An 11,468-nucleotide genomic window follows, 5' to 3' on the forward strand; every position below is an offset into this window, starting at 1 on the left:
CTTATACCTGTTGTAAGTAGCTGAGCAGCTTCAGCAAGAGGAGTGAAGAATATGCTCCATCCTATGTATCAGGTCCGAGGATGTCTTTTTTTTTTTCTCTTGGGAGATGAGTTCATATCCTCTCAGGAGAAAGCAAGATTTGTGTGGGTGAGGCTGAGGAGTTTCATCTGGGCTGAAGCTCTTGTCTTTGTATGCCCTTCGTGTTGAGGAACAACTTAACCGCCCGGGCTGACAAAAATTCATTGCTTCACTTTGTTGTAAGAGTACGACCTCTTACACTAACTTTCCAGATTCAAAAGTTTGTGCTTTGTGCCTTTATTTTCAGCCCTGTATTTCTCCATTGCCCATTATTAAGCCAACCAACATAACAGAACAAGGTCAAAGCACTCATCAACACTCGTTACATTTCTCTGACAAATTTTGCTATGAAGTAACTGTTGAAGTTACCTGCAAATGCAGCAATTTCCATAGCAAACATTACAAAGGAAAAAACATTTTTGGGTGCTGGAAATAGATTTTTATATGTCTTTTTCATTTATGTACTTATTTTTCTGACAAAGGGAATTGTTCTCAAACAGAAGAGAAATGTAGGTAAGGATGAGAGATTCAGCAATGGAAATCAATAACTCCTTATTAATAGTGCCTACTGGACCTGTCAGGTTTCACGTTCCTTTGATTATGTCTATATTACTAGACAGTTTACTCATCCAGTTGTGCACCTAACCAGATGATGGGGCAAGGTTAGGCCCACTACCCCCATGCTGCTAGGTTGCCTTGTTTCCTACAGGCAGGAACGCCCAATGTGGGACCAAATAGATGCAATGGGGTGCTCTAACGTACACTGAATTGAGGTATCAGAGGGATGCAGTCTTATGGTGAACATGAGCAAATCTAGATACAGCTGTGCACTACACATAGGAAATGAGACTTACTTCTTGAAAAAGTCTTCTACAAACTCTTCTATAAGCTCTAGAAGAGTTTATAACCTGGAGCATAAGATGTACCAGGAGGGTGAAGGAATCTGAGGTAGCAGAAATAAATATTTTTTGGGTGATATCCATGGAACTGTTCTACAGGAGTGGTAAGTCAAATGGACAGGCAGAGCTTTCATTTGAAATGCTGCAGCTGACGGTAAATGATATTCTAAAAGCAAATAATTTCAGAATAAGCAAGTAATTTCAGAATGCGTGAAAAGAATGAGAGTAAATTTATAATTTCCCTGAATATTTCTAAACTATGTTGAATGGAGCAAAATATTACTGCATATTGTCAACTACTGAACTTCACGAAGCAGGCTGCAGCACGTCCAAGTGTAGACTCTTTCCCCAAAATATGAGCAGATTAAAGGATTTAAGAATGTATATCACCTTTTCACTCAAATCACAGTCCTGCAAGGGGTCTCTGTATACTTGAATTATGTAGTGTCAAAGCCATGTAAGTTACATGCTTTGACTTTCATTAGCTCTACTGAGGTACAGATGGAAAATATGAGCTTGCAATGCATCAGACAGTGAGGAAAAGGCTTTAAAAGGAAAACTGAAGAGGAAATGCTGGTGGGTGGCTTTCTAGGTCACTAGTAGGAAGGCCGCAGCCCTACAGGAATCCTCATTGCATCTGTGGAGAAAAAAAAAAATGAGAGATAAGTTTCAAGTGGCACAAAAGCTCTGTTACTAAAAAATAAAGTAAAAATAATAATAAAAAAGTTGTGGAAACCAAATGAATAGCCAGGTTTCTGTATCAGATAGTATCCTTCTAGCCATTCTCTGTGCACAGCACACATTACACTGCCTAGGATGCCTTAGACTCAAGAGAACCAAGTACCAAAGCAATACAAATGGCCTTGTATACACACATTGTATTTGCTCCAAGTTATGTTGATGTTTAAGCAGTTGTTTTAAGAAGTTATTTTGTAAGCCCTCATTCACTGGACATATTCATGCAAGAAAGTATTTTGCTAGCTTCTCCACCTTCCTAAAAATTCAGGGACCCAGTGTAAGAAGCTGTTCTGTGCACCTTGTGCGAGCATTGAAGTTGAGTCAGATATCAGCTGAAGTGGTTGAAATCAAACAGTCTGCATGGTTAAGAAAAGAACAAACTCGTCCTTTCTAGTGGTGTTCTGCTGTTACACTGGCTCAGCTTGGCTCTTCCTATCCAGCTGAGTGCTGAACTCTTGCACTGCTGTGGTGCAACCTGAACAAATGAACCGATACAACTGAGGGATCTAGCACTGGATCCTTCTAAAATGGAAGGAGCAAAGAAAATCCACTGTGTAAGAGAGAAACCCTTCTCCTCAGCCTCTCTTTAAACAGACAGTTCTCCACTCTCCTCTCTAAACTGGAAATGGATGTGTGGAATTGCCCATACCTCCATAGCTCCTGAAAAATAAGATTTTTCCATGATGATGAACCAGCAGGTAGTAACCGGGAAGAATGCAAAGACCTTTATAAGAAGCTGGATTTCCTAACCCGCAAACTGCCAAGCCTGGTGTACAGCAAAGGCTGTGTGGCCAGGACTGCCTCCACTGTCAGGATAAAGCACACAGATTGTGCTCAGTGTTTTGCATTAATGAGCAAGGATTAATTTTATTGAAAAAAGCATTACTGGTGATCTCATGGGAGCAGTCATGTACTGTTCTTGGCAGAATTCCTTCATCATCTAGTTAATAGCTTTAGTTTCCTACACTGTTGACCTAGAGATATCTCTGAGGGGAGACGGATGATGAAATTAATTTTTCTTCTAATCTTTGATTAAACAGGACAATGACTTGCTTGGATTGATACACATACTGTCTGTCAGCCTTGCTTCAAGAGAAGAGGCAAGAGGAAGGGACAGAGTGTCTTTCAGTTACATTTGTTTCTTGGGAAACAAATTTCTCATTGTGGTAAGTGGCTCAAGATCTCAGGCTCTTATTCTAAACCAAATGTTAGCTCTGGGACTGAGTTTAATCAATAAAATACCTTGTCCAAGAAGTAAATTAATCCTGATAGGTAAATTTTAGTAATTTTCTGGAGTTAATATAACCTAGCGTAAGGGATTTCATAAAGCTCCATGACAATACGCCCACTGCCTTCTACGCACCATCCTCTGTTCTGAGACTGCAGGGTACCGAGTTTGAAAATGATGAAGCTTCCACCCTGCAGGAAGCAGTGACAAAAACAATGGCCAGCAGACACAATCCTCTAATGTGTTTTAAATCTGCAAAATGTTACAGATAGGTAGAAAGCATTAGCAACTAGGATTATTTTACACATAGACAAACCTTACACATTTGAAATATTAAGCAGGACATTGTGCACAATCCCAGTTGCAGCAGATCCAACTGTTCCATATAATTTATCCTGAAAACACTTGTTAACTGAGGGACTGAGAGATCCAGATGATCTTGACCTTCCTTTTGCAGCATTTTAAGAAGTCACCAGGCAAAGAAACCTCTATATAGACATTACTGGTCAGTCAGAAGCATTCATACAAGAAATTTTCTATAGGGAAGAGCTAGAGAGTCTTTCTTCTTGAGGAACTCCTGACCAATTAATATTTTTTATTTTCAAATGCTGAATTTATTACGCCTGTTAATTTTTTCTACGCAATATGGATGAAAAATGAAGGGGTGCTTTAAAATATTTTTGTGATGATAAAAATATTTTTGTGATGATAAAAATATTTTTGAGATGATCAAAATATTTTAGGATGATAAAACTTTTTATTTTTTCTGGTTACATTTTGAAAGTCTAAACCTACAAATGTATATTCCTATGCATGGACCTTGTAACGCAGATAAAAAAACCCATCAGACAGAACATAAATGATCAATAGGAACTTAATAAGTCCTCAATATCCTTTCTTCTTATCATGACTCTTCATGCAATGATTATTCACTTTGCATAAGAAATACAAGCTGCATAACTAAACATTTAGGATGAATCCGCCAAAAATACCTAAACATCTCCAGAAAAGAAATGAAATAAACCTTGACATTTTTCATGATTTCTAAAAAAAGTATGATTTAAAATCTTTTATTAAGATTATGCTCAGAAATGTATTAACCCCTGTAAATTTAAATATTTTTTTAAAAAACTTCCCTTCTAAAGAGATGAGTTGCATGAAAACACTTTCTTACTTTTAAAACGGATTCCATCAACATATCTAAGCTCTCCTATTCTCCTCAACATGACTTTCTCCAATTGAAAAAAATCAATATGAACCATGTTATGCTAATGCACCTTTTCACTGCAGCTTCTTACAAATAGAATCAGATTAGAATAAGCTATTAATGTCAATTATAGCTAGTGGTAAGAACATGCAGAAAAAAATGACAAGTTGCTGATAATTTCTTAAGACATGCCATATCTTTGTTTACAAATCTTTGGCCAACATATCTTGAGAGAGACACATGATATTCTTAGAGCTGTCACAATATTCCATGTGAGAAAACATCAGTCCAGGTATGTATATGATTTATGTCATATCTCCTCTGAATCCCATTCTACTCTGTTTATATTGTTTAACTGTTGTAGGCTTTTTGAAAAGTGAAACAATGAATAGTGATTAACAGCCCAGTTTGCTGGGAAAACTCTCTATTAATTATCTAACAACTCTCAACCTACAGATATTTTGAGAACTAAATTAAGGCCTGGGGAAATATTCAGCAAACAAAAAGTGTGGCAAAGAATGGAGTTATGCTGAAGCACAACAAAACTCAAATGTAGCAGGCAGCTTCTGAAAAGAAGTATTTCAGGAAAAGGGAAAATATGCATGCAAATACAGGCAATCACACAGTTTCTCATAAGCTCATATACATATATACATACATATACATATACACAGTCTAGCTGGTCCTGTCACTAGCAACCAGTGATTCCACTCTGGCAACAGCTAAAGCACCACTGAGCATAAGTCCCATTACAACTGACGTTTTGAGGGGGCATTTTTATAGCTTTTTTGTTACATTTATAACTGTATGGAAGTAGGTATTTGAACGGCGGAAGAATATACACAATACCAAAGCAGTATAAATGTCTGCCTAATACACTGTTCTTTCTCCACGTTGGTCACCATAAAATGCTTGAAGGAAAGGATAAAGTGATCCTTCCCCTATTAGATATGCCCAGCTTTCAGAAGAAGTGGTTCAGGGAGGGGACACATTGCAAGAGCTGCCAAGGTACAATTCATTAATAGGCCTTTAAGTGAAAGCTCTTCTGCATGCATGGCATTTCAGCAGAGAGAAATTCAGAAAAGGGCAAAGTACATTACTGCTGCTCCATTTTCAGATGCTGTACAATTCCTGTAAAACTGTTTTTCATGCATCATTTCCTATGTAAAGAGTAAACCTCTTAGAATATATGTAAACTCTGTTAACTACGGGAAGATGCAGTGCTTTGTTTTCTTGTATTCTGCTGTTCCCTTTTCGCATTAACTTTCACCTTTTCTCAGATCTTGCAGCCTAGTAATTAAGAGGACATACGGGGCCTCTGCCTGCAGTTTTAAAGCAAAAGCGAAAAGTGTTAGCATACCCATTGAAATGACCACAAGAGTAGCAACTGTTATGTTTTATTTATTTCTGACGGAGATTCATTTCATCATACATTTCTGTGAAGAGGGTAATCGTGACAACAAGGCTTATTTAAGTTTGTTCTGAATCTCCATTGCATCCGAGACATGGCTGAAAATGTCCTTAAAAATTAACATTAACCGAAGTATTTACTTATGTACAGGACTGTGCTCCAAGATAAATAGCTACAGGAGGTAGAAGAGCTTTTGTTCCTCAGACTGTGGTCAGGATATAAAAGTGCACGGCAAAAACTGAGACCATCTCATCACGCTTTCTGATTCCTCACTTGCTCTTCTTCCCTCACGCGGAGTTTTGCAGTGTCACCAAAACAATGTTGCCACCGTCAAAGCAAACACAGGTAACTTCCTTATCTGACAGCTGAGGGCTTTCTCATATCCTGCTGTGTATTTTTAAACAACTAGTGTCGCTGCCATTGACATCAGCAGCTACCAGGACATGTCTCATTTGCACACCACATGAAGCAGAGCTTGGAAGAAACCTTCCCAGTAAATAGGAGGCTGTTCATCGCCAATTAACAACATACTTTAATGGGTATCTTAGCAACATGAACCACTTTCAGCATATGCCCTTCAGGAATGCGCTCTTTGTTGTCAGACGAGCAGCAAAAGAGGGCAGCTGTTGATCCCTGCCCTGTTGGGTGCACACAAAAATAACTGTCAAAACGATACTTGATGTACTTACAACTTCTACAATGCTCCATGTTTCCATTAAGAATAAATTGCCCTTCAGTTTCCCCAGTGAGATCAGCATCAAACACTGTGAGATACAAAAGGAGTTTCTACCACTAATTGCCAAAAAAAAAGTAAATCAAATATCCAATCTTGAAGTTACGAAAACATGATGAAACTCCAATGAGTAATGGAGAAGAGAATGGAGACCCAAGTAGTCCCCAGAGCTAGGTAGAAGCACAGTCAGAGTATTTCTAGGCTAAATATAGAAACAAAGCCTTGAACAGCTTTCAAGAGGTCATTTAGTTCATCCATATTGACTCAAAGTAGGGTTATATCATTAAATACTCCTGTCGATCTTGGAAAAAAATGCTCTAAAATATTATATTCTGGAATATACACAGTTGCAGTAACCATGTGCATGATCAGAAAGTTCTTCCTCATGTTTCACCTAACAATTAAGTAAATTAATATGAATTTAAGTAATAAGTTCTCTGAAACTGTGACTCATCTATCTTAATTGTCATCCATTTCTTGGTAACTACATGGACAGGGAGGATTTTTCATTACCCTCTTTTTTTGTTTTTTTTTTGGAAGCACCATTTTATATATTTGAAAAACCTTGTTTTACTGAACTAAAGCATGCCATTTTTGCAATCACTTATCATGATGCAGGTTTTCTAGAAATCCGACTTATTCTTGTTCTCTCCCCTTCATTTTCTTGAGTGTGTTGAGCCCTGACACCTCTCCCCAGTTCTCACGGTGCCAGACAGCAAACCAGGCTGTTACCGATCTGCAATCCCTCTGAAACAGGGCCAGCATCCAGCTCAGTGTTCCCTATTTTGTATTCATGTGGTTAACTGTTCCAGGTGTAATGCTTTTCTCTGTTTAAGACATAGCTAAATTCAAGATACGCTTCTTCCTGTTTTCAAGACCACTGCAATGGAAGGAAATTAGATTTTTCTAATCTAAGATTTTTCTGTAGTCTTAGACAACTGACAAAGGTTGGCAAAAAAACAGAAAAGTTATATATGTGTATATTGTATATAACATACATACACATATATATGTACATATAAATACATACACATATCCATATGTATTGTGTGTACATATATATATATGGCTCTTCAGGCAAGAGCAGCACAGTGTTAGCTGCTTTGTTGAGATGAAGGTGTGCAATTCATCCCTTACTGCCATCTGATCTGGATGACAAGGGCTCTATCTTTCTTCAAGTTAAATCTCAGACAATAAGCAAGTTTGGGATTTTGCTGTTCTGTGATCTTCACTCTTCAGACTCTGCATTGTGTTGGTGCCAAAGGAATGGTGCCAACCTGATTAAATCCAGACAGATACCTAGGACTATTTCTTTCAAATCCAAGACTACTTACAGAAGTGTGTCCTTACTGACCACAGAGTTTGAAGCAGGTGTCTTCTCCAGGGTAGGAAACTCTTTGAGGATGTTCTAACTGATGCTGGGCTTCTTCCTAGTCGTATGCTCGATTGATGTAACTGAAAGGTTTTTTTGGCACACTGCTTCAGTTAGTTTGGTTTTGTTCCTTAGAGTTCAGACATCACTAGTTAGCTGCATGATTTCTTAAATTCTCTTGGACCGTTTCAGCCCTTGCAACCCAGTACTTTCTACGCATACGTATTTTCCAATAGTTTGTGTCATGGGAGTCATCAGTGTCCTGCTTCCATCTTACTTCTGAGATGCCTATCAGACCTCAGAACAAATGTTATGTGTCTATCATATCTGTTCCTTTATTCTAACTCATCCAGATAAACAAAGATGTCTCTGTATATGTCAGAGACATAGAAAAAGATTCAAATGACAGAACAATTCAGGAAGCTGATTTCAGCGAATATGTATAGATGTCTACCCAGTGCTTTCCTAGCCTGCAGAGAAGTTTACGCATGGCCCAGGCTCTTCAGAAGCAAATGCAAAATGAGATCATCAGAAAACAAATCTTACACAGTATTTTCTTTATCAGACCTCCTTCTATCTCTCCCTGCAGCCAAGTCCCACTGCTCTTTTAATAAAATTAAGGCCAACATAGGAAGAGAGGAGAAAATGACAATCTGAAGAGCTTTTTATTTAACACAAACATAGCACAATGACTTGAAAGGGCAAACAGAACATAAGCTATGCTGCGCCAGGCTCACCTCCCTCATTGACTTGACACACTAATAAATCTTGAAAATACACAAACTTTTCATAGCATTTATGCTAATGGGATAAATAGTCATCGGTTATGATCAAGCAAATCATTTTATTCCTTTGACAGCTGCTGCATCTTAGTTACCAATGAAGGGCTGAGACACCATCCCTCAGCTATAATGGGCCAAGTCATAAACTCCGTGATGGTGTGAGAACCAGGGGATGTTTTGTGCATTAGCTGATATTCTTTCTGGTCTCCTTATGCAAATCTGGTCAGTTCAGCTCTCGTTTCAGTCACTTCTGTATAGATTCTTGAGAAAACCTGGAACAAAACTTTAACTTCATCTTAGTAAGAAAACTTGGCAGGAGAGTTTTGAAACTATGGGGAAGCACATTATGCTTTTATGTGCTTATTTTTTCTTTTCCTTAAGAATATACACATTTTTCTCACAAGAATTTTGTGAGAGTTAGTAACTGTGTTATCCACTTTCAAGACAAACTACTCCATGGAAGCATTAATGCCTGCAAAAATGCCTGTCTGCATTTTAGTTAAGGTAAACCATTCCACCAAAACAAATACTTTTAAAAGCCCAAGAATCTGTTACAACAATGATAAAAGTTACCAGATTATTCCTAAAATCATCCTGTGATTTAAAGTACAAAATTGTTCTTGATAACTTGGCAAAGTTTGAACAGTGAAATTGTCCCCTTTTTCTGAGCATAGATCTCAATGTTATTTCCTGTGACTAGCATCATATTAGCGAATTTCAGTGCATATATATTTCACTCTACAGCCTACTTGATCTAATCATTATCTCAGGCTCTTTCCAGGGACTCTTTGAAGCCAGTCCCTTTATTCCACTTATTACTTCTCTGCCAATTGAGAACAACTCTGGAACTTGCCAAAAGTTATTTTTCTCTTTCCAGTTGATGTGTAATATTTTTGTTTATTTTTGTTTTTTCTGGACAATGTAAGAGAGGGGAAAGAGGAAGTATAAGATAATGCAGAATTCTGGCATTTTTTTTGCTCATGCTCTTTACGTCTTCATACAACTTAAATCATATTTTTGACAAAAAAAAAGTTTCTTCTGAGTTTTCTAAATGTTGTCCTTTAAGAACCTGTTAAAAGTTGTGAACAGTATTTTATTTTATGAGGAGATGGAGTTATTCATACTCACACAAGTTCATTTACCAAGTGATACTATTTCCTAGGGAGAGAGGAGAAAATTATCCAACCCTGTCTGAAGAAAACTGATCATGTTCTTTGAGTTATGAATCATTTGAGAAAGTCATGAGCTTCTCGAATTCTGATTTCTGCCTCTTGTTTGAATTTTCTATTATTTCAAAGGTGAATCTATATTCCCATTAATATAATAAACCAGAAGTCTCTGTATTCTATGCATTTAAAATTTTAGAGGCTCTAGGGTGTATACCCCAGGGATAGAAGTCAGCATAGTTCCAAGAAAGTAATTCTAGCTGTATTGATTTATAACTGCTGAGGGTACGGTATTGAATGAAATGGAAATATACTCCTTGAAAGACAGAGGTATCCTGTTGGTTAAGAAACCACTGAAATTGCTATTTGGCAACTAAGTCTCTTCTACTGCAGTCATAAACATTCAGTATTTGCAAGACAAAGAAAATACCACTTGATGGTATTAGAGCACTTGTGCTACTCTCAAACTCCTGCATGTGTTTTCAAATATTCTTCATCAGTATGAGGGTGTTTGTGCCACTTAGAAATCTCAAAGAGACCTTCCAAAAAAAGAAAAAAAAAAAGAAAAAAAAAAAGAAAGATTTTCTGAGGTCATCTCTAGATTCAAAGTATGCTTCAGAAAATTATGGACATAACCCTCAAGAAATAGGACTTTGTTGGCTCTGTCCTCTTGTCAGCTTCACTGGTCTCATGTCCCTGAGGTTAGGAATGACAAGGTCATGGAAAGAGGAGCTGGCAGTCTCTCTTTTCTCCACAAATTTTATAGGCATTTCCTGACTCCTTTAGAACTTCAGTGGCAGTGGAGAATAACCACCCACCAGCTGACTGAGGGAGTCAGCCTTCAGCATTGGCTTGCTCTGAGCACAAAAGCTGCTGTGTCTGATAAATAATTGTAAGCAAGAGGATTAGCAGGCGGAGAGTCTCAAAAGAGTGAAGAGCTGTTCCTCGAGGCAAAGATGCTGCTTCACCAAGTTTCATGTGTCAACGTGAAGGTTTAGGGTATGTGAATAGAAAGCATTAGGCAGAACTGGATAACAGGATCCATCAACAAGGGTAAAGGTAGAAACATCATATGTCAGAGCCTCCTGCTGCAGGAAAAAAAAATGCTCACCTCACATGATGTAAATCAGTAATCAGGACTGAGGACAATTTATCACTTGTAATTAGTGAGCCATAGCATTAAACATCAGTAGCAGCAATACAACGGAGAAATAGTGGACACCTGCAAAGTGTTAATAAACACTTGAAACTACTGAACACTTGTGGAAGAATTGTTTGAAAGCAGGAACTGAGAGGAAAATTAGGGCTTAACAGAAGTTTTGGCATTACAGACGCTTGCTTGGGGAGATACACAGTTGCCACTTCCAGGATGGTTGGTAGATCGGGACTCCTCCACAGTTCCCTGGGCAACACATTCTGCCCTCCTCACAGCTGCAACGGGGAATAATGGAGGATGGAGCGGAGTGAAGACACCACGGCCAAACTCTGTTGCACTCCCTGTGCTGGGCTGCTGATAAGCCGCACAGTGGCTGTCCAATGGGAGATATATGATAACATGTCCGGTGCTGAGCCAGCAAAGGTGGCAAATCTCTCCTTTTGGATGAACTTTGCTTGAACTTTGCTCATTATAAGCTCATTATAATGTCAAAAACACACCTACATCCCAAAAGTTACCCACCTCCGAGGTACGACCATCCCTCACTGAGCATGTGCTCTAGATTTTCGATTGACTGTACCTTTAAATGAAAGCGAGACTTTTTCACCAATCAATAACAATATTAAGTATGACTCTAGTCACTCAAGCTCCACCTGAATGTAAGGAAAAGTATAAAGGGTGAACTCAGGAGGAAAACT

The sequence above is a fragment of the Tinamus guttatus genome, unplaced genomic scaffold, assembly GCF_059628265.1.
Source record: "Tinamus guttatus ecotype Peru unplaced genomic scaffold, ASM5962826v1 Tinamus_guttatus_pri_ptg000369l, whole genome shotgun sequence".
Lineage (NCBI taxonomy): Eukaryota > Metazoa > Chordata > Aves > Tinamiformes > Tinamidae > Tinamus > Tinamus guttatus.